Source organism: Arachis ipaensis, chromosome B5 (assembly GCF_059453495.1).
Source record: "Arachis ipaensis isolate K30076 ecotype BB chromosome B5, ASM5945349v1, whole genome shotgun sequence".
NCBI lineage: Eukaryota > Viridiplantae > Streptophyta > Magnoliopsida > Fabales > Fabaceae > Arachis > Arachis ipaensis.
This window is the reverse complement of record NC_142440.1, coordinates 59,431,198-59,450,668: the sequence shown is the minus strand read 5'-3', so window position 1 is coordinate 59,450,668 and position 19,471 is coordinate 59,431,198. Positions and strand designations below refer to the sequence as shown.

At 41.3% G+C, this 19,471-nt stretch overlaps 1 non-coding gene and 1 pseudogene across 1 annotated transcript; both read left to right on the top strand.

Annotated features, from left to right (window-relative positions):
* The first annotated feature begins 9,414 nt into the window (after nucleotides 1-9,414).
* LOC148564338 (small nucleolar RNA R71) lies at nucleotides 9,415-9,516 on the top strand (annotated as a pseudogene).
* Nucleotides 9,517-18,580: 9,064 nt separating this feature from the next.
* LOC148564337 (small nucleolar RNA R71) lies at nucleotides 18,581-18,688 on the top strand. Its single transcript, XR_015884730.1, has one exon. It is a non-coding gene; the product is annotated as a small nucleolar RNA R71 (small nucleolar RNA).
* The last annotated feature ends 783 nt before the right edge of the window (nucleotides 18,689-19,471 follow it).

Here is a 19,471-nt window from a genome sequence, read left to right as displayed (position 1 = left end):
ACTAACATTCCAAAAGGGGCAATTGGCCACATTAAGAGCCACGTTAACTTAGTTAACGTGAGCTCTAATGTGGAAGAAGAAGATGATGCCAACGTTAGTGACACTCACCTTTGTCACTAACGTTGGACTAAGCCCATACTGGTTACGTTAAAAGCCACGTTAACCTAGTTAACGTGGACTCTAACGTGGAGGGATCAAGAATCACCAACGTTAGTGACACTCACCTTTGTCACTAACGTTGGATTGAGCCACTATGAGCCACGTTAGTTGCCACGTTAATTACATTAACGTGGAAGCTAACGTGGAGAAGAGGGATGATGAGCCAACGTTAGTGACACGCACCTTTGTCACTAACGTTGGAGATGGCTATCAATACCACGTTAGAAGTCACGTTAACTTAGTTAACGTGAACTCTAACGTGGGAAGTAGGGGCGTTCTGAAGCGTTAGTGACAAAGGTAAGTGTCACTAACGCTCTCGAAGATTTGGCAAGCCTACATTAAAGGCCACGTTAACTATTCTAACGTGAACTCTAACGTAGGAAGAAAGGGGTACCCTCAACGTTATTGAAAAAGGTAAACCCCAGTAACGTTTGCGGAGGGCCAAGGGTCAACGTTAGTGGTCACGTTAGTACCACTAACGTTGAAGTTAACGTGGACCACTTTGGGTTAGGAACGTTAGTGAAAAAGGTGATTGTCACTAACGTTCTCAACCCCACATTTTCACTTAACGTTAATGATGCACGGAAAACTTGTCTCATAACAAATTTCCTTCGGCAAGTGTACCGAATTTGTCGTCAAGTAAAAACTCACAATAGAGTGAGGTCGAATCCCACAAGGATTGATTGATCAAGCAACTTTAATTAGAGGAATATTCTAGTTGAGCGAATCAGAAATTGAGTTGAGAATTGAGGAAAATTAAATGGTGGGAAAGTAAATGGCAGAAAGTAAATTACAGAATCTTAAATGGGAATGGGAAAATTGCTCATAAATGTAAATGACAGAAATTAAAGAGAATGGGTAAGATCAGAAATGGGGGGTTCATTGGGCTTAGGAGATGTTGCATTCTCCGGATCAATCTCATTTTCATCTCTTCCTCAATCAATGCACTCATTGATCTCCTTGGCAATCTTAAGTGATTGAATTACAATTTCTTGTAATTCAATCTCTCAAATCTTGATCAATAGCCAATTCCTTGGTCAATTGCTCATGAGAAGAGATGAAGTATGGTCACTGATTATACCACATGCATTTCCCAAATCAAGTGTTGAGAGGATTATAGTCACATATCCATCCAAACCCAACTTGGTCCAGCATGAGAAAGCATTTCTAGCTTGATCTCTTCATTCCTCTTTCAAGGTTAAGAAGAGATCCAAGTATGAATAGCTTATTTTCCAAGATAACTACCCAATTGGATGAAGATCGAAAGCTTTCAAGTAAAATCAAGAGAAAAGATAGAAGAAGAATAATGAAAACTAGTATTGATCCATCAAATTACAACAGAGCTCCCTAACCCAATGAAAGGGGTTTAGTTGTTCATAGCTCTGGAAAATGAAAACAAAGATGGAGAATACATGATGAAAACTAGAAGTGCAGAGAAAGTAAATACAGAGAGTAGTTCTATGCCAAGAGGCTCCCTATATTTTCCAACTCCCAAAATATTTCAAAGCTACTCCTATATATACTACTCTTCTGTTCTTCTAGTTGATTCTTCAAGTCTTGGGCCTTTGGATCTTGAGTTTGAAGCAGTTCTCTTCTTCATTGGGCTTAGCTTTTACTTGCAGAGAGAAAGTATGAAGTGGGCAGGGGCTTTGGCTCAGGAAGTTAGTGGTGTTAACATTCAGTGAAAATATGGGTTCGAGAACGTTAGTGACAATCACCTTTTTCACTAACGTTCCTCACCAAAGTTAAAAGCCACGTTAACCTCAACGTTAGTGGCACAAACGTTGCCACTAACGTTTCCACTATGTCCTTCGCACACGTTATTGGGGCTCAACTTTCCCAATAACGTTGAGAAGCCTCTCCCTTCCCTACGTTAGAGTCCATGTTAACTTAGTTAACGTGGCTCTTTTAACGTAGGCTTGCCATCCTTCGAGAACGTTAGTGACACTTACCATTGTCACTAACGTTCCAAATTGCCTTTATTTTCCACGTTAGAGTCCACGTTAACTAGGTTAACGTGGCTTCTAACGTGGCCTTGCTAGCCATCTCCAACGTTAGTGACAAAGTTGAGTGTCACTAACGTTGGCTTATCTTTCCCTTATCCACGTTAGCTTCCACGTTAACTTAGTTAACGTGGGAGTTAACGTGGCTCATGGTGGCATGTGTGGCTCCTTCCAACGTTAGTGACAATGTTGGGTGTCACTAACGTTGTCGACCACTTTGTTCCTTCACGTTAGCTTCCACGTTAACTAGGTTAACGTGGGAGTTAACGTGGCTTAATGTGCCTTGGCCAACGTTAGTGACATTGTTGAGTGTCACTAACGTGGGCTTCCCCCCCCCCCCCTTTCTTCTTAACATTAGAGGCCACGTTAACTAAGTTAACGTGGACTCTAACATGGCCACTCATGATCTTGGTCTAACGTTAGTGATAATGTTAAGTGTCACTAACGTTGGCTCCATTTCTTTACTTCCACGTTAGAGTTCACGTTAACTTAGTTAACGTGACTCTTAACGTGGGCAATGATGGCTTCAAGAGCATTATTGGCAATCACTTTTCTCATTAACTTTGCAAGTTACTCCCATTCCACGTTAGTGTTAACGTTAGTGTAACTAATGTAGCCACTAATCTGGTTCTTCTTTGCTTCCTTTGTCCTGAAATCAAGCAATAACGTGCATCAAAGTTCTAGTCCAAGTCATGGGAAATGCAACATCCAATTTTATCCTTAAATTCATGCAAAATCCTCATGAAATCATGTAAAGTGCACAATGTATGCTTGAATCAAGATGTAAGTGAATATCTACCCAAAACTAGCTTATTTCCTAAGGAAATGCATGAAACTACCCTAAAAACAGTAAAGAAAAGGTCAGTGAAACTGGCCAAAATGCCCTGGCATCACAACACCAAACTTAAAGCTTGCTTGTCCCTAAGCAAGTACTGGAACAAGAGAATGATGAATGGAATGCCAAGAGAAATAAGTCATTCTTGTGGAAGTCATGTCCCTGGTTTTATGGTGGTTTCATGCATAGCAACTTAGGTTCATTCCTGGCTTTCAGACCTTTATCTTGTCATAAAACACTCACTTTGATTGCATCCCATGAGACTTTTATTCATTGATCCTTTTGTTGTTATTTCAGGGCTTATTTGTGTTCTTAGGCTAAGTGTTCTGCAAGGGGGCAACTCTTTAAAATAAGCTTTCAGCCAACACTCCCGAACCAGTTGGTTCAAGGTGCTAGGTGTTGAAGCACTCCTAAGGACTTACTTGCTCAAGTCTATCCCCCATACATACACACCACAGGCACATAGTGTATGTATTTTCTTTTCTTGAGACCTTGGTGTCCAGCACCTCTTTGGGTTATTAAATGCTCTGTAGTGAGGGTTACTCTTGATAGTGGACTTTCAGCTGGTAATCCCAGGTTAGTTAACCTAAGTTACCAAGTGATAAGGCACCCCTAAGAGCTTATTCATCCAAGTAGATCCCTCATACAGGAGCACCACAGACACATGTTTCAAGATTAAAACCATTGGTGCCTAGCCTTATTGCTTAACATTTTTCTTTTATTCCTCAACTTCTATTGTTCTTTCCCTTTTTCTTATTAGGATCTTCTTATTTATCTAGTCTCATGGGGTGTGTCTCAAGCATAGTATTCATGACAGATAGTTGTCTTCCCTCCTTATGGTTGAACCAACTTAGCTAACTTATGACCACACCACAAACTCATGGACTTACTCCCTAGTATGAACTCCACTCTGGTCTTTTGAAAACAATCATTCTCTTTTCATTTGATTTAAAGGGGACAAGCATAAAAGTAAGTAAAGAAATGATGCAGTAACATAAAGACCAGCGACAAAAGACCTATGCATCAAAACTTTAAAAGACAGAATTAAAATAAAATTCAAACTACGAGCAACTATTAATCGAAAGTGCATCTGGAATTCCAATTTTCAACAATTTTGGGTACAATGGTATTAAGTAACAATACAACCTTCTGGTGACGATTTCTAGTTGCCTTCTTTCTTTGTCACCATCCTAATCCTTGCTACCTCACTTCCTTGGGTGAAAGTGCACCATTTCCTCATAAGATTCCTGTAAAGTTATTTGAAGTTGCTTGTTCCCAAAGCACTTGAGAAATAGTTAGCTTGCATGTATGCTTGTGATTTCTGAACTTAATTTGGTGTGTGAACACCAAACTTAGTTCCGTGCCTAGTACCAAACCTTGCATATATGCTGAGAACCTCATATCTTATTGTTAACAAAACACTTATTAACTAAAGTCTAACTACATCTAAGTGGTTTTCCTTGATTGGTTGGAGCTAGCAATGTGTTTTGGGAGTGGAGTGTAATTCTAACTACTGTCCTTTGGTGGAACACCAAACTTAGAATTACACTATCACTCTTGGATTGTTCTGGTGTGGAACACCAAACTTAGCTCCTTAAAATACAGGGGAAATAACTTGTGATCTTTATTGAAATAAAGGTGAAAAGGAAAATACCTGAGGTTGGGTTGCCTCCCAACAAAGCGCTTCTTTATCGTCACTAGCTTGACGATTCCTCCTTCACTTGAGATGATAGTTTACTCTGGGGTTCTCCCCCATGTTGCCCAGGTAATGCTTGAGTCTTTGTCCATTAACTGTAAAAGTCCTCTCTGAACCTTCATCCATGACTTCGATGTATCCATATGGCGAAACTTTTGTGACAAGAAAAGGTCCGGACCACCTTGATTTGAGTTTTCCTGGGAACAGTCTCAATTTGGAATTGTAGAGAAGTACTCGCTGCCCCTTTTCAAAACTTCTGGGTGCAAGACGCAGGTCATGTCTTCTCTTTGCCTTCTCTTTGTACATCCTGGTATTTTCATAGGCTTGTGACCTGAATTCCTCCATCTCTTGCAGCTGTAAGATCCTCTTTGCACCAGCGGCAATGCTATCGAAGTTTAGTATCTTGATAGCCCAGAGAGCTTTGTGTTCCAGCTCTAGTGGTAAATGACAAGCCTTACCATACACCAGTTGATATGGGGACATTCCAAGTGGTGTTTTGAATGCTGTTCTGTATGCCCAAAGAGCATCATCCAGCTTTTTCGACCAATCCTTTCTTGATGCACCCACAGTCTTTTCCAGAATCCTCTTTAGCTCTCTGTTGGATATCTCAGTTTGTCCACTTGTTTGGGGATGGTATGGTGTGGCTACCTTATGTTTTACCCCATATCGTAGGAGAAGAGCTTCTAGTGGTTTGTTACATAAATGGCTTCTTCCATCACTGATGAGTGCTCGTGCGACTCCGAACCGGCTAAAGATATTCTTCCTGAGGAAGTTCATGACCACCTTGTTATCATTTGTTGGGGTTTCAATAGCCTCTACCCACTTGGAGACGTAATCTACTGCCACCAAGATGTAATTGTTTGCATATGAGGTTGGGAATGGTCTCATGAAATCAATTCCCCACACATCAAACAGTTCCAGTTCCAAGATGAAATTCTGTGGCATCTCATTTCTTTTGGGCAAGTTTCCAGATCTTTGGCATTCATTGTAGCTCCTTACCAGTTCTTTTGCATCTTTGAAAAGGGTGGGCCAAAAGAATCCGCTTTGTAACACCTTTGCTGCAGTTCTGTCTCCTCCAAAGTGGCCTCCATAACATGAGCCGTGGCAGTTCCATAGGACCTCTCGTCCTTCTTCTTCCGAAACACATCTTCTAAGGATCCCATCTGAACACTTCTTGAAGAGATATGGCTCATCCCAGACAAAGTACTTTGCATCATTCATGAGCTTCCTTTTTTGATGTTTATTGATCTCTGGAGGTAATGCTCCAGATGCCTTAAAGTTGGCAATGTCTGCGAACCATGGTGCTTTGTGAACTGTCATCAACTGCTCATCAGGGAAGAGCTCGTTTACACTTGTATCATGTGCTCTACCTTCATTATGAGGAATCCTGGATAGGTGATCTGCTACCTTGTTCTCCACTCCTTTCTTGTCTCTGATCTCAATATTGAATTCCTGCAACAATAAGATCCATCTTATTAGTCTTGGTTTTGATTCTTGCTTGGCAAACAAATATTTAAGTGCTGTGTGGTCTGTAAAAATAATCACTTTCACACCAATGAGGTATGATCTAAACTTGTCAAATACAAAAACTATTGCTAGCAACTCCTTTTCAGTAGTGGTATAATTTTTTTGAGTATCATTAAGGACCTTGCTAGCATAGTATATCACGTGGACTAAGTTATCTTTCCTCTGTCCCAACACTGCCCCAACTGCGAAATCAGATGCATCACACATCAATTCAAAAGGTAGGCTCTAATCAGGTGGGGAAATGATAGGAGCAGAGGACAACCTCATTTTAAAATTTTCAAATGCTAACATGCATGTTTCATCAAAGATAAATGGTGCATCAGATACAAGGAGATTGCTTAAGGGCTTGGCTATTTTTGAAAAATCTTTAATAAACCTTCTGTAAAAACCCGCATGCCCTAAAAAGCTCCTAATTGCCTTCACATCACTGGGTGGAGGCAGTTTTCCAATAAGCTCTACTTTAGCTCTGTCAACCTCAATGCCTTGGTTAGAAACTTTGTGACCAATTACTATTCCTCCTGTCACTATAAAGTGACATTTTTCCCAGTTCAAAACCAAATTGGTCTCTTGACATCTTTTCAATACCAAGGCAAGGTGATGTAGGCAGCTAGGAAAGGAATCTCCGAATACCGAGAAGTCATCCATAAAAACTTCAATGAATTTTTCTATCATATCTGAAAAGATAGAAAGCATGCAGCGTTGGAAAGTCGCAGGTGCATTACATAGCCCAAATGGCATGCGCCTGTAGGCAAACACTCCATATGGGCAAGTGAATGAGGTTTTCTCTTGATCTCTGGGATCAACCACTATTTGGTTATATCCTGAATAACCGTCGAGAAAACAATAATAAGCGTGCCCTGCGAGTCTTTCCAACATCTGATCCATGAATGGAAGGGGGAAATGATCTTTTCGTGTAGCCTCGTTGAGCTTCCTGTAGTCTATGCACATCCGCCATCCTGTGACTGTCCTTGTAGGAATTAGTTCGTTCTTCTCATTGGGAACCACGGTAATTCCTCCTTTTTTTGGGACGACATGCACGGGGCTAACCCAGGGGCTGTCTAAGATTGGGTAAATTACCCCCCTTGCCACAACTTCATAACTTTCTTCTGTACCACTTCCTTCATGATTGGGTTCAACCTCCTTTGGGATTGAATGGATGGTTTGGCATCTTCTTCCAGCAGTATCTTGTGCATACATATGGCCGAACTTATCCCCTTCAAGTCAGCAAGAGTCCAACCAATAGCATCTTTGTGGTTTCGCAGTACTTTGAGCAGTTCATCCTCTTGATCTTGGCTGAGGAAGGAGCTTATAATCACTGGGTAATTTTCATCTTCTCCTAAGTACGCATATTTGAGGGAGGGTGGTAATGCTTTGAGTTCAAGTTTGGGTGCTTCTGACTTTTCGTTCTCTTCCTTTGGTGCACCTTGTATTTGACTTTCTGCTGTTGCAACCTCTTCACTAAACGTAGACTCCTCCTCTATTATACCTTCAGGTTCTTCTTCTTCAAAATCTTCCTGTACTGTGTCTTCAAGTGAGTCCAACCTCATACACTCTCCCATTTGCTCTGGTGGATAACTCATGGCCTTGAACACATTGATCGTTATCTTTTCATTGTGTAATCTCAGGGTGAGATCTCTTTTTTGTACATCAATGACAGCTCCAGCAGTGGCCAAGAATGGCCTTCCCAGAATAATGGAAGCCTTGGCTTCTTCTTGCATATCCAGCACTATAAAGTCTGCTGGGAAGATAAAATCTCCCACTTTCACCAGCAAATCTTCTACGACGCCATGCGGGAACTTGAACGATCTGTCTGCCAATTGTAAGGCCATCTTTGTTGGTTTAGCTTCCTCAATCTTCATCTTTCTCATCATGGCTACTGACATCAAATTGATGCTGGCTCGTAAGTCACACAGAGCCTTTTCCACTGTGATTTCCCCTATAATACAAGGGATTTGAAAACTCCCGGGATCCTTCAATTTCTGGGGTAATTTGTGCTGAATGATAGCACTACATTCTTCGGTTAGTATCACAGTTTCGTTGTTCTTCCAGCTTCTCTTCTTAGTCATGAGCTCCTTCAAAAACTTGGCGTAGAGTGGCATTTGTTCTATTGCTTCAGCAAAGGGTATGTTGATTTGCAGTTTCTTGAAGATTTCCAGAAATCTCGAAAACTGATTGTCATCCCCTTTCTTCCTTAATTACTGAGGGTATGGGACTCTTGGGGCGTCTGGCTTCAGCATTCCTTCCCCTTTTTGTAAATTCAAAGTGGGAACTCGAGCTTCGTCCTGCTCTTCTTCCTCTTTAGTTGAGTCCTCTTTTTGTGGTTTCTGGGGGGTTTCCTTCAGTTCCTTCCCACTCCTAAGGGTGATTGCCTGACACTCCTCCCTTTGTGTTGAGCTAGTCTTGCTGCGAAGGTTGTGGCGGGGGATTTGTTTGAACAAGTAGCCAATTTGTGTCTCAAGTTTCTTGATGGCAGCATCCTGATTCTGCATATTGGATATCACCTCTTCTCGGAATGCTTTACTATCTTGAATCTCTTTTCTTAGGCCTTCAAGTAGATTCTCAATCCTTGAGATTCTTTCATCAAATGATGACAGGTCAGGCTGAGTAGGGTTATTCTGGCCTTGATATGAATGTGGGGAGGTGTTGTTATGGGGGTGTTGATATGGTCTAGATGTGAAGTGTTGGGTGGCTGCATTGTTTGGATTTAGGCGTCTTTGATCAATGCTTTGGTCTTGTTGATTTCCCCACCCAAAGTTTGGGTGATTCCTCCATCCAGGGTTGTAGGTCTTGGAGTATGGATCATGATTTTGCCTAGGTGAATTCCCAATGTAGTTGGCTTGCTCCTGGCTAGCCTCTGCTTCTTCATTCACTCCTTCTTGGGATGTTGATGAAGTGGAGACTGCTGCTACTTGGTTCATCTCCATCTTCTTGGTGAGGTCAGCCAGCTGCTGGGTAATGAGCTTGTTTTGGGCCAGCAGAGCATCTACATTGTTTAACTCTATTACTCCTCTTGTGTTCCCTCTTTCGGAAGCATAGAAGTAGTCGTTCTCTGCTACTGTTTCAATGACATCTATGGCTTCCTCAATAGTCTTCTTTTTGTTCAAAGATCCTCCGGATGAATGGTCTACGGCCTTCTTTGACTCATAAGAGAGCCCTTCATAGAAAATGTGCAGCTGCACCCATTCGTTGAACATATCCGGTGGGCACCTCCTTGTTAAGTCTTTAAACCTCTCCCATGCTTCATATAAAGTCTCACCATCTTGTTGCCTGAAAGTTTGGACCTCAGCTCTCAGCCTATTGATTCGTTGAGGGGGGTAAAATCTTGCTAAGAATTTGTTCACCACGTCTTCCCAAGTTGTCAAGCTCTCCCTTGGGAAAGACTCCAGCCACTTAGCTGCCTTATCCCTGAGTGAGAATGGAAATAAGAGCAGTCTATAGGCGTCAGGATGAACACCATTAGACTTCACTGTGTCACATATTCTCAGGAAGGTGGTTAGATGTTGATTGGGGTCCTCTTGGACACTCCCTCCGAACGAACAGTTGTTCTGAACAAGGGTGATGAGCTATGGCTTCAGTTCAAAATTATTGGCATGGATGGTTGGCTTTTGAATGCTACTTCCACAGTTCCCTGGGTTTGGATTGATATAAGAGCCTAAAACTCTTCTATCCTCCCCAGCATGATTTGCTCCACCTCCTCTGCCATGGTTGTGATCCTCTTCTTCATGATGGTTTTTCATGTTTTCTTCCATGTTTGGTTCAAAGTATTCCTTAAGATGTTCCTCCTCTTCTTCACCACCAACTACACGTTTTTCTCTTGCCTCCCTCCTTAGTCTGAGGAAGGTTCTCTCAAGTTTAGAATCAAAGGAAGTTGAAGCCCCGCTTCTTCTCCCTGTCATACAACCAACAAGTACAAGCAAAGAGAATAGGTGCAGAAAGTATATCTGTCAGAATTACTGTTAGTGTGAGTGATGCAATATATCAAATAGTTAGTGGGTTAGTGCGATGAATGGTAAACAGCAAAGAAAAAGTAGGGGGAAGGGAAGAAATTAACTAAACAGGAGGTAAATAACTCAAACAGAAATTTAAATAAAAAAATGCTCAATCTAGTTATCCTCCAATCCAATCATTGTTGATGCACAATCAATTCCCGGTAACGGCGCCATAAACTTGATGCACGGAAAACTTGTCTCATAACAAATTTCCTTCGGCAAGTGTACCGAATTTGTCGTCAAGTAAAAACTCACAATAAAGTAAGGTCGAATCCCACAAGGATTGATTGATCAAGCAACTTTAATTAGAGGAATGTTCTAGTTGAGCGAATCAGAAATTGAGTTGAGAATTGTGAAAAATTAAATGGTGGGAAAGTAAATGGCAGAAAGTAAATTGCAGAATCTTAAATGGGAATGGGGGAATTGCTCATAAATGTAAATGACAGAAATTAAAGAGAATGGGTAAGATCAGAAATGGGGGGTTCATTGGGCTTAGGAGATGTTGCATTCTCCGGATCAATCTCATTTTCATCTCTTCCTCAATCAATGCACTCATTGATCTCCTTGGCAATCTTAAGTGATTGAATTACAATTTCTTGTAATCTCTCAAATCTTGATCAATAGCCAATTCCTTGGTCAATTGCTCATGAGAAGAGATGAAGTATAGTCACTGATTATACCACATGCATTTCCCAAATCAAGTGTTGAGAGGATTATAGTCACATATCCATCCAAACCCAACTTGGTCCAGCATGAGAAAGCATTGCTAGCTTGATCTCTTCATTCCTCTTTCAAGGTTTAGAAGAGATCCAAGTATGAATAGCTTCTTTTCCAAGATAACTACCCAATTGGATGAAGATCGAAAGCTTTCAAGTAAAATCAAGAGAAAAGATAGAAGAAGAATAATGAAAACTAGTATTGATCCATCAAATTACAACAGAGCTCCCTAACCCAATGAAATGGGCTTAGTTGTTTATACCTCTAGAAAATGAAAACAAAGATGGAGAATACATGATGAAAACTAAAAGTGAAGAAAAAGTAAATACAGAGAATAGTTCTATGCCAAGAGGCTCCCTATATTTTCCAACTCCCAAAATATTTCAAAGCTACTCCTATATATACTACTCTTCTGTTCTTCTAGTTGATTCTTCAAGTCTTGGGCCTTTGGATCTTGAGTTTGAAGCAGTTCTCTTCTTCATTGGGCTTAGCTTTTACTTGCAGAGAGAAAGTATGAAGTGGGCAGGGGCTTTGGCTCAGGAAGTTAGTGGTGTTAACGTTCAGTGAAAATATGGGTTCGAGAACGTTAGTGACAATCACCTTTTTCACTAACGTTCCTCACCAAAGTTAAAAGCCACGTTAACCTCAACGTTAGTGGCACAAACGTTGCCACTAACGTTTCCACTATGTCCTTCGCACACCTTATTGGGACTCAACTTTTCCAATAACGTTGAGAAGCCTCTCCCTTCCCTACGTTAGAGTCCACGTTAACTTAGTTAACGTGGCTCTTTTAACGTAGGCTTGCCATCCTTCGAGAACGTTAGTGACACTTACCATTGTCACTAACGTTCCAAATTGCCCTTATTTTCCACGTTAGAGTCCACGTTAACTAGGTTAACGTGGCTTCTAACGTGGCCTTGCTAGCCATCTCCAACGTTAGTGACAAAGTTGAGTGTCACTAACGTTGGCTCATCGTTCCCTTATCCACATTAGCTTCCACGTTAACTAAGTTAACGTGGGAGTTAACGTGGCTCATGGTGGCATGTGTGGCTCCTTCCAACGTTAGTGACAATGTTGGGTGTCACTAACGTTGGCGATTACTGGTGCACGAAATTGTGATCTCTGGTAATGGCTCCAAAAACTTGGTGCTCTAATCTCAATTCATAATTTGTCACAACTTCGATACAACTAACCAGCAAGTGCACTGGGTCGTCCAAGTAATAAACCTTACGTGAGTAAGGGTCGATCCCACGGAGATTGTCGGCTTGAAGCAAGCTATGGTCACCTTGTAAATCTCAGTCAAGCGGATAATAATTGATTATGGAGTTTTCGAAAATAATATTAATTAAACAGAAAATAAGGATAGAAACACTTATGTAATTCATTGGTGAGAATTTCAGATAAGCGTGTAGAGATGCTTTCGTTCCTCTGAATCTCTGCTTTCCTGCTGCCTTCATCCAATCAATCCTACTCCTTTCCATGGCTGGCTTTATGCAAGGGCATCACCGTTGTCAATGGTTACATCCCATCCTCTTGTGAAAATGGTCCAAATACTCTGTCACCGCACGGCTAATCATCTGAGGTTCTCGATCATGCTGGAATAGGATTCACCCTCCTTTTGCGTCTGTCACTACGCCCAGCACTCGCGAGTTTGAAGCTTGTCACAGTCATTCAATCCCAGAATCCTACTCGGAATACCACAGACAAGGTTTAGACTTTCCAGATTCTCATGAATGCCGCCATCAATCTAGCTTACACCACGAAGATTCTGATTAAGAGATCTAAGAGATAATCATTCAATCGAAGGTAGAACGGAAGTGGTTGTCAGGCACGCGTTCATAAGGAATGATGATGATTGTCACGTTCATCACATTCAGGTTGAAGTGCGAATGAATATCTTAGAAGCGGAATAAGTTGAATTGAATAGAAAACAGTAGTACTTTGCATTAATCTTTGAGGAACAGTAGAGCTCCACACCTTAATCTATGGAGTGTAGAAACTCTACCGTTGAAAATACATAAGTGAAAGGTCCAGGCATGGCCAAATGGCCAGCCCCCAAAACGTGATCTCGGATAGCATACAACTGATCAAAAGATATCTAATACAATAGTAAAAAGTCCTATTTATACTAAACTAGTTACTAGGGTTTACAGAAGTAAGTAATTGATGCATAAATCCACTTTCGGGGCCCACTTGGTGTGTGCTTGGGCTGAGCTTGAGTGTTCCACGTGCAGAGGCTCTTTCTGGAGTTGAACGCCAGCTTTTGTGCCAGTTTGGGCGTTGAACTCCACTTTGCAACTTGTTTCTGGCGCTGGACGCCAGGATTGGGCAGAGAGCTGGCGTTGAACGCTAGGATTGGGCAGAGAGCTGGATATCTACTTTCCAACGCAATTGGAAGCGCGCCATTTTGAGTTCTGTAGCTCCAGAAAATCCATTTTGAGTGCAGGGAGGTCAGAATCCAACAGCATCAGCAGTCCTTCTTCAACCTCTGAATTTGATTTTTGCTCAAGTCCCTCAATTTCAGCCAGAAAATACCTGAAATCACAGAAAAACACACAAACTCATAGTAAAGTCCAGAAATGTGAATTTAACATAAAAACTAATGAAAACTTCCCTAAAAGTAACTAGATTCTACTAAAAACATGCTAAAAACAATGCCAAAAAGCGTATAAATTATCCGCTCATCACAACACCAAACTTAAATTGTTGCTTGTCCCCAAGCAACTGAAAATCAAGTAGGATAAAAAGAAGAGAATATACTATAAATTCCAAACTATCAATGAAACATAGCTCCAATCAGATGAGCGGGACTTGTAGCTTTTTGCCTCTTGAATAGTTTTGGCACCTCACTTTATCCATTGAGGTTAAGAATGATTGGCATCTATAGGAACTCAGAGTTCAGATAATGTTATTGATTCTCCTAGTTCAGCATGATGATTCTTGAACACAGCTATTTTATGAGTCTTGGCCGTGGCCCTAAGCACTTTGTTTTCCAGTATTACCACCGGATACATAAATGCCACAGACACATAATCGGGTGAACCTTTTCAGATTGTGACTCAGCTTTGCTAAAGTCCCCAATTAGAGGTGTCCATGGTTCTTAAGCACACTCTTTTTTTGCTTTGGACCTTGACTTTAACCGCTCAGTCTCAAGTTTTCACTTGACACCTACACGCCACAAGCACATGGTTAGGGACAGATTGGTTTAGCCGCTTAGGCCAGGATTTTATTCCTTTAGGCCCTCCTATCCACTGATGCTCAAAGCCTTGGGATCCTTTTTATTTGCCCTTGCCTTTTCGTTTTAAGGGTTATTGGCTTTTTGCTCTTGCCTCTTGGTTTTAAGAGCTTTTGGCTTTTTCTGCTTGCTTTTGCTCTCTTTTTTTTTTTTGCCTATTTTTTTTTCTGCAAGCTTTATTCTTTGCTGCTTTTTCTTGCTTCAAGAATCATTTTTATGATTTTTCAGATTATCAAATAACATGTCTCCTTGTCATCATTCTTTCAAGAGCCAACATATTTAACATTCTTAAACAACAACTTCAAAAGACATATGCACTGTTTAAGCATTCATTCAGAAAACAAGAAGCATGGTCACCACATCAACATAATTAAACTAAGTTCAAGGATAAATTCAAAACTCATGTACTTCTTGTTCTTTTGAATTAAAACATTTTTCATTTAAGAGAGGTGATGGATTCATAGGAAATTCATAACTTTAAGACAAAGTTACTAACTAATAATGATCATGTAATGAAGACACAAACATGGATAAGCACTTAATATAGAAAACGAAAAACAGAGAATGTAAGAACAAGGAATGAGTCCACCTTAGTGATGGTGGCGTTTCCTTCTTGAGGAACCAATGATGTCCTTGAGCTCTTCTATGTCTCTTCCTTGTCTTTGTTGCTCCTCCCTCATTGCTTTTTGATCTTCTCTTATTTCATGAAGGATGATGGAGTGCTCTTGATGTTCCACCCTTAGTTGTCCCATGTTGGAACTTAATTCTCCTAGGGAGGTGTTGATTTGCTCCCAATAGTTTTGTGGAGGAAAATGCATTTGAGGCATCTCCGGGATCTCATGGTGATGAGCTTCCTACGCCTCTTAAGCTCCATGAATGGGCTCTCTTGCTTGCTCCATCTTTTTCTTAGTGATGGGCTTCTCTTCCTCAATGTGAATGTCTCCTTCTATGAAAGCTCCAGCTGAGTAACATAGATGGCAAATAAGATGAGGAAAAGCTAGCCTTGCCCCAGGGGAGGGCTTTTTGGCTATTTTGTAGAGTTCAAGGGAGATGACTTCATGAACTTCTACTTCCTCTCCAATCATGATGCTATGGATCATGATGGCCCGATCCACAGTAACTTCAGATTGGTTGCTAGTGGGGATGATGGAGCGTTGGATGAACTCCAACCATCCTCTAGCCACAGGCTTGAGGTCCAGTCTTCTTAGTTGAACCGGCTTGCCTTTGGAGTCAATCTTCCATTGAGCTCCTTCCACACATATGTCCATGAGGACTTGGTCCAACCTTTGATTAAAGTTGACCCTTCTAGTGTAGGGGCGTTCATCTCCTTGCATCATAGGCAAGTTAAACGCCAACCTCACATTCTCCGGACTAAAATCTAAGTATTTCCCCCGAACCATTGTAACATAATTCTTTGGATTCGGGTTCTTACTTTGATCATGGTTCCTAGTGATCCATGCATTGGCATAGAACTCTTGAACCATTAGGATGCCGACTTGTTGGATGGGGTTTGTTAGAACTTCCCAACCTTTTCTTTGGATTTCATGTCGGATCTCCGGATACTCATTTCTCTTGAGTTTGAAAGGGACCTCGGGGATCACCTTCTTCTTGGCCACAACATCATAGAAGTGGTCTTGATGAGCTTTGGAGATGAATCTTTCCATCTCCCATGACTCGGAGGTGGAAGCTTTTGTCTTCCCTTTCCCTTTTCTAGAGGATTCTCCGGTCTTGGGTGACATCAATGGTAATGGAAAAACAAAAAGCTTATGCTTTTACCACACCAAACTTAGAATTTTGCTCGCCCTCGAGCAAGAGAAGAAAGAATAGATGAAGAAGAAGAAGAAAATATGGAGAGGGGGAGGTGTGTTTCGGCCAAGAAGAGAAAAAAGGGGTGTGTTGTGTGAAAATGAGGAAGAATGGAGGGTTATATATAGGGAAGGGAGGGGGGTAAGTTCGGTCATTTAGGGTGGGTTTGGATGGGAAATTGATTTTGAATTTTGAAGGTAGGTGGAGTTTATGAGGTAGGTTTATGGGGAAGAGTGGATGGATGTGAGTGGTGAAGAGGTGATGGGGAAGAGAGATTGAGGTGATTGGTGAAGGGGTTTGGGGAAGAGTGTTTATGGGATTGTGTGAAAGAGGGGTGAGAAGAAGTAAGTGGAGGTAGGTGGAGATCCTGTGGGGTCCACAGATCCTAAGGTGATCTTGTGGGGTCCACAGATCCTGTGGTGTTCAAGGATTTACAACCTTGCACCCAATTAGGCATGTAAAATGCCCTTGCACACAACTCTGGGAGTTCAGCGCCAGATTGGTGCTTGTTCTGGGCGTTGAATGCCCATTTGTTGCCCATTTATGGCGTTGAACGCCAGAACCATGCTTGTTCTGGGCGTTCAGCGCCAGCTCTTCTCCAGGGTGTATTTCTGGCGTTCAAACGCCCAGATGCTACCCATTTCTGGCGTTCAGCGCCAGAACCATGCTCTGTTCTGGCGTTGAACGCCCAAAACATGCTTCTTACTGGCGTTTAAACGCCAGTAAGGTCTTCCTCCAGGGTGTGATTTTTCTTCTGCTGTTTTTGATTCCGTTTTCAATTTTTATATTTATTTTGTGACTCCACATGATCATGAACCAAATAAAACATGAAAAACAATGAAAATTAGATAAATAAACATTGGGTTGCCTCCCAACAAGCGCTTCTTTAATGTCAATAGCTTGACAGTGGGCTCTCATGGAGCCTCACAGATGTGCAGAGCTTTGTTGAGACCTCCCAACACCAAACTTAGAGTTTGGATATGGGGGTTTGACACCAAACTTAGAGTTTGGTTATGGCCTCCCAACACCAAACTTAGAGTTTGACTGTGGGGGCTTTGTTTGACTCTGCTTTGAGAGAAGCTTTTTATGCTTCCTCTCCATGGATGTAGAGAGAGATCCTCGAGTTGTAAACACAAGGTTGTCCTCATTTATTTGAAGGATCAATTCTCCTCTGTCCACATCAATCACAGCTCTTGCTGTGGCTAGGAAGGGTCTTCTAAGGATGATGAATTCATCCTCATCCTTCCCAGTATCTAGGACTATGAAATCATTAGGGATGTAAAGGCCTTCAACCTTTACTAGCACGTCCTCTACTTGTCCATAAGCCTGTTTTCTTGAATTGTCTGCCATCTCTAATGAGATTTTAGCGGCTTGCACCCCAAAGATTCCCAGTTTCTCTATTACAGAGAGGGGCATGAGGTTTATTCCTGAACCAAGGTCACACAGAGCCTTAAAGATCATGGTGCCTATGGTACAAGGTATTAAGAACTTTCCAGGATCCTGTTTCTTCTGAGGCAATGTCAGTTGATCCAGATCACTTAGTTCATTGGTGAACAAGGGAGGTTCATCTTCCCAAGTCTCAATGCCAAATAATTTGGCATTCAGCTTCATGATTGCACCAAGAAACTTGGCAGCTTGCTCTTCAGTGACATCCTCATTCTCTTCAGAAGAGGAATACTCATCAGAGCTCATGAATGGCATAAGGAGGTTCAATGGAATCTCTATGGTCTCTAGATGAGTCTCAGATTCCTTTGGTTCCTCAGAGGGAAGCTCCTTATTGATCATTGGACGTCCCAGGAGGTCTTCCTCCTTGGGATTCACATCCTCTCCTTCCTTCACAGGTTCGGCCATGGTGATTAGTTCAATGGCCTTGCACTCTCCTTTTGGATTTTCTTCTGTATTGCTTGGGAGAGTATTAGGAGGGATTTCAGTGATCCTTTTACTCAGCTGGCCCACTTGTGCCTCTAAATTTCTAATGGATGACCTTGTTTCATTCATGAAACTCACAGTGGGCTTAGATAGATCAGAGACTAAGTTTGCTAGATTAAAAGTATTTTGTTCAGAGTTCTCTGTCAGTTGCTGAGTGGATGATGGAAAAGGTTTACTATTAGTAAACCTGTATCTTCCACCATTATTAAAGCCTTGTTGAAGCTTTTGTTGATCCTTCCATGAGAGATTTGGATGATTTCTCCATGATGGATTATAGGTGTTTCCATAAGGTTCACCTAAGTAATTCACCTCTGCTATTGCAGGGTTTTCAGGATCATAAGCTTCTTCTTCAGAAGATGCCTCTTGAGTACTGTTGGATGCAGCTTGCATTCCATTCAGACTCTGAGAAATCATATTGACTTGCTGAGTCAATATTTTGTTCTGAGCCAATATGGCATTCAGAGCATCAATTTCAAGAACTCCCTTCTTCATAGGCGCCCCATTACTCACAGGATTCCTCTCAGAAGTGTACATGAACTGGTTATTAGCAACCATGTCAATGAGTTCTTGAGCTTCTGCAGGCATTTTCTTTAGGTGAATGGATCCACCTGCAGAAGTATCCAATGACATCTTTGATAGCTCAGATAAACCATCATAGAATATATCCAGGATGGTCCATTCTGAAAGCATGTCAAAAGGACACTTTTTGGTCAGCTGCTTGTATCTTTCCCAAGCTTCATAGAGGGATTCACCCTCTTTCTGTCTGAAGGTTTGAAAATCCACTCTAAGCTTGCTCAGCTTTTGAGGAGGAAAGAACTTGGCTAAGAAAGCCGTGACCAGCTTATCCCAAGAGTTCAGGCTGTCCTTAGGTTAAGAGTCCAACCATATTCTAGCTCTGTCTCTCACAGCAAAAGGGAAAAGCATGAGCCTGTAGACTTCAGGATCTACTCCATTAGTCTTAACAGTATCACATATCTGCAAGAATTCAGTTAAGAACTGAAAAGGATCTTCAGATGGAAGTCCATGAAACTTGCAGTTCTGCTGCATCAGAGAAACTAATTGAGGTTTTAGCTCAAAATTGTTTGCTCCAATGGCAGGAATGGAAATGCTTCTTCCATGTAAATTGGAATTAGGTGCAGTAAAGTCACCAAGCATCTTCCTTGCATTATTATTATTTTCGGCTACCATCTCCTCTTCCTGTTCGAAAATTTCTGAAAGGTTATCTCTGGATTGTTGTATTTTAGCTTCTCTTAGTTTTCTCTTCAAAGTCCTTTCAGGTTCTGGATCTGCTTCAACAAGAATGTTCTTGTCCTTGCTCTTGCTCATATGAAAAAGGGGGACAGAAAAATAATAATAATAGGGGTCCTTTTTACCACAGTATAGAGGTCCCTGTGTGAGTAGATGAATAAATAAATAGAAGGAGATGAGAGAGAGGGAGAATTTTCGAAAATAATTTTTGAAAAAGAGTTAGTGATTTTTGAAAATAGTTTTTGAAAAAGGTTAGTAATTTTTCGAAAATTAAAATAAAAAATTAAAATAATTAGTTAATTAAAAAGAAATTTTGAAAAAGAGGGA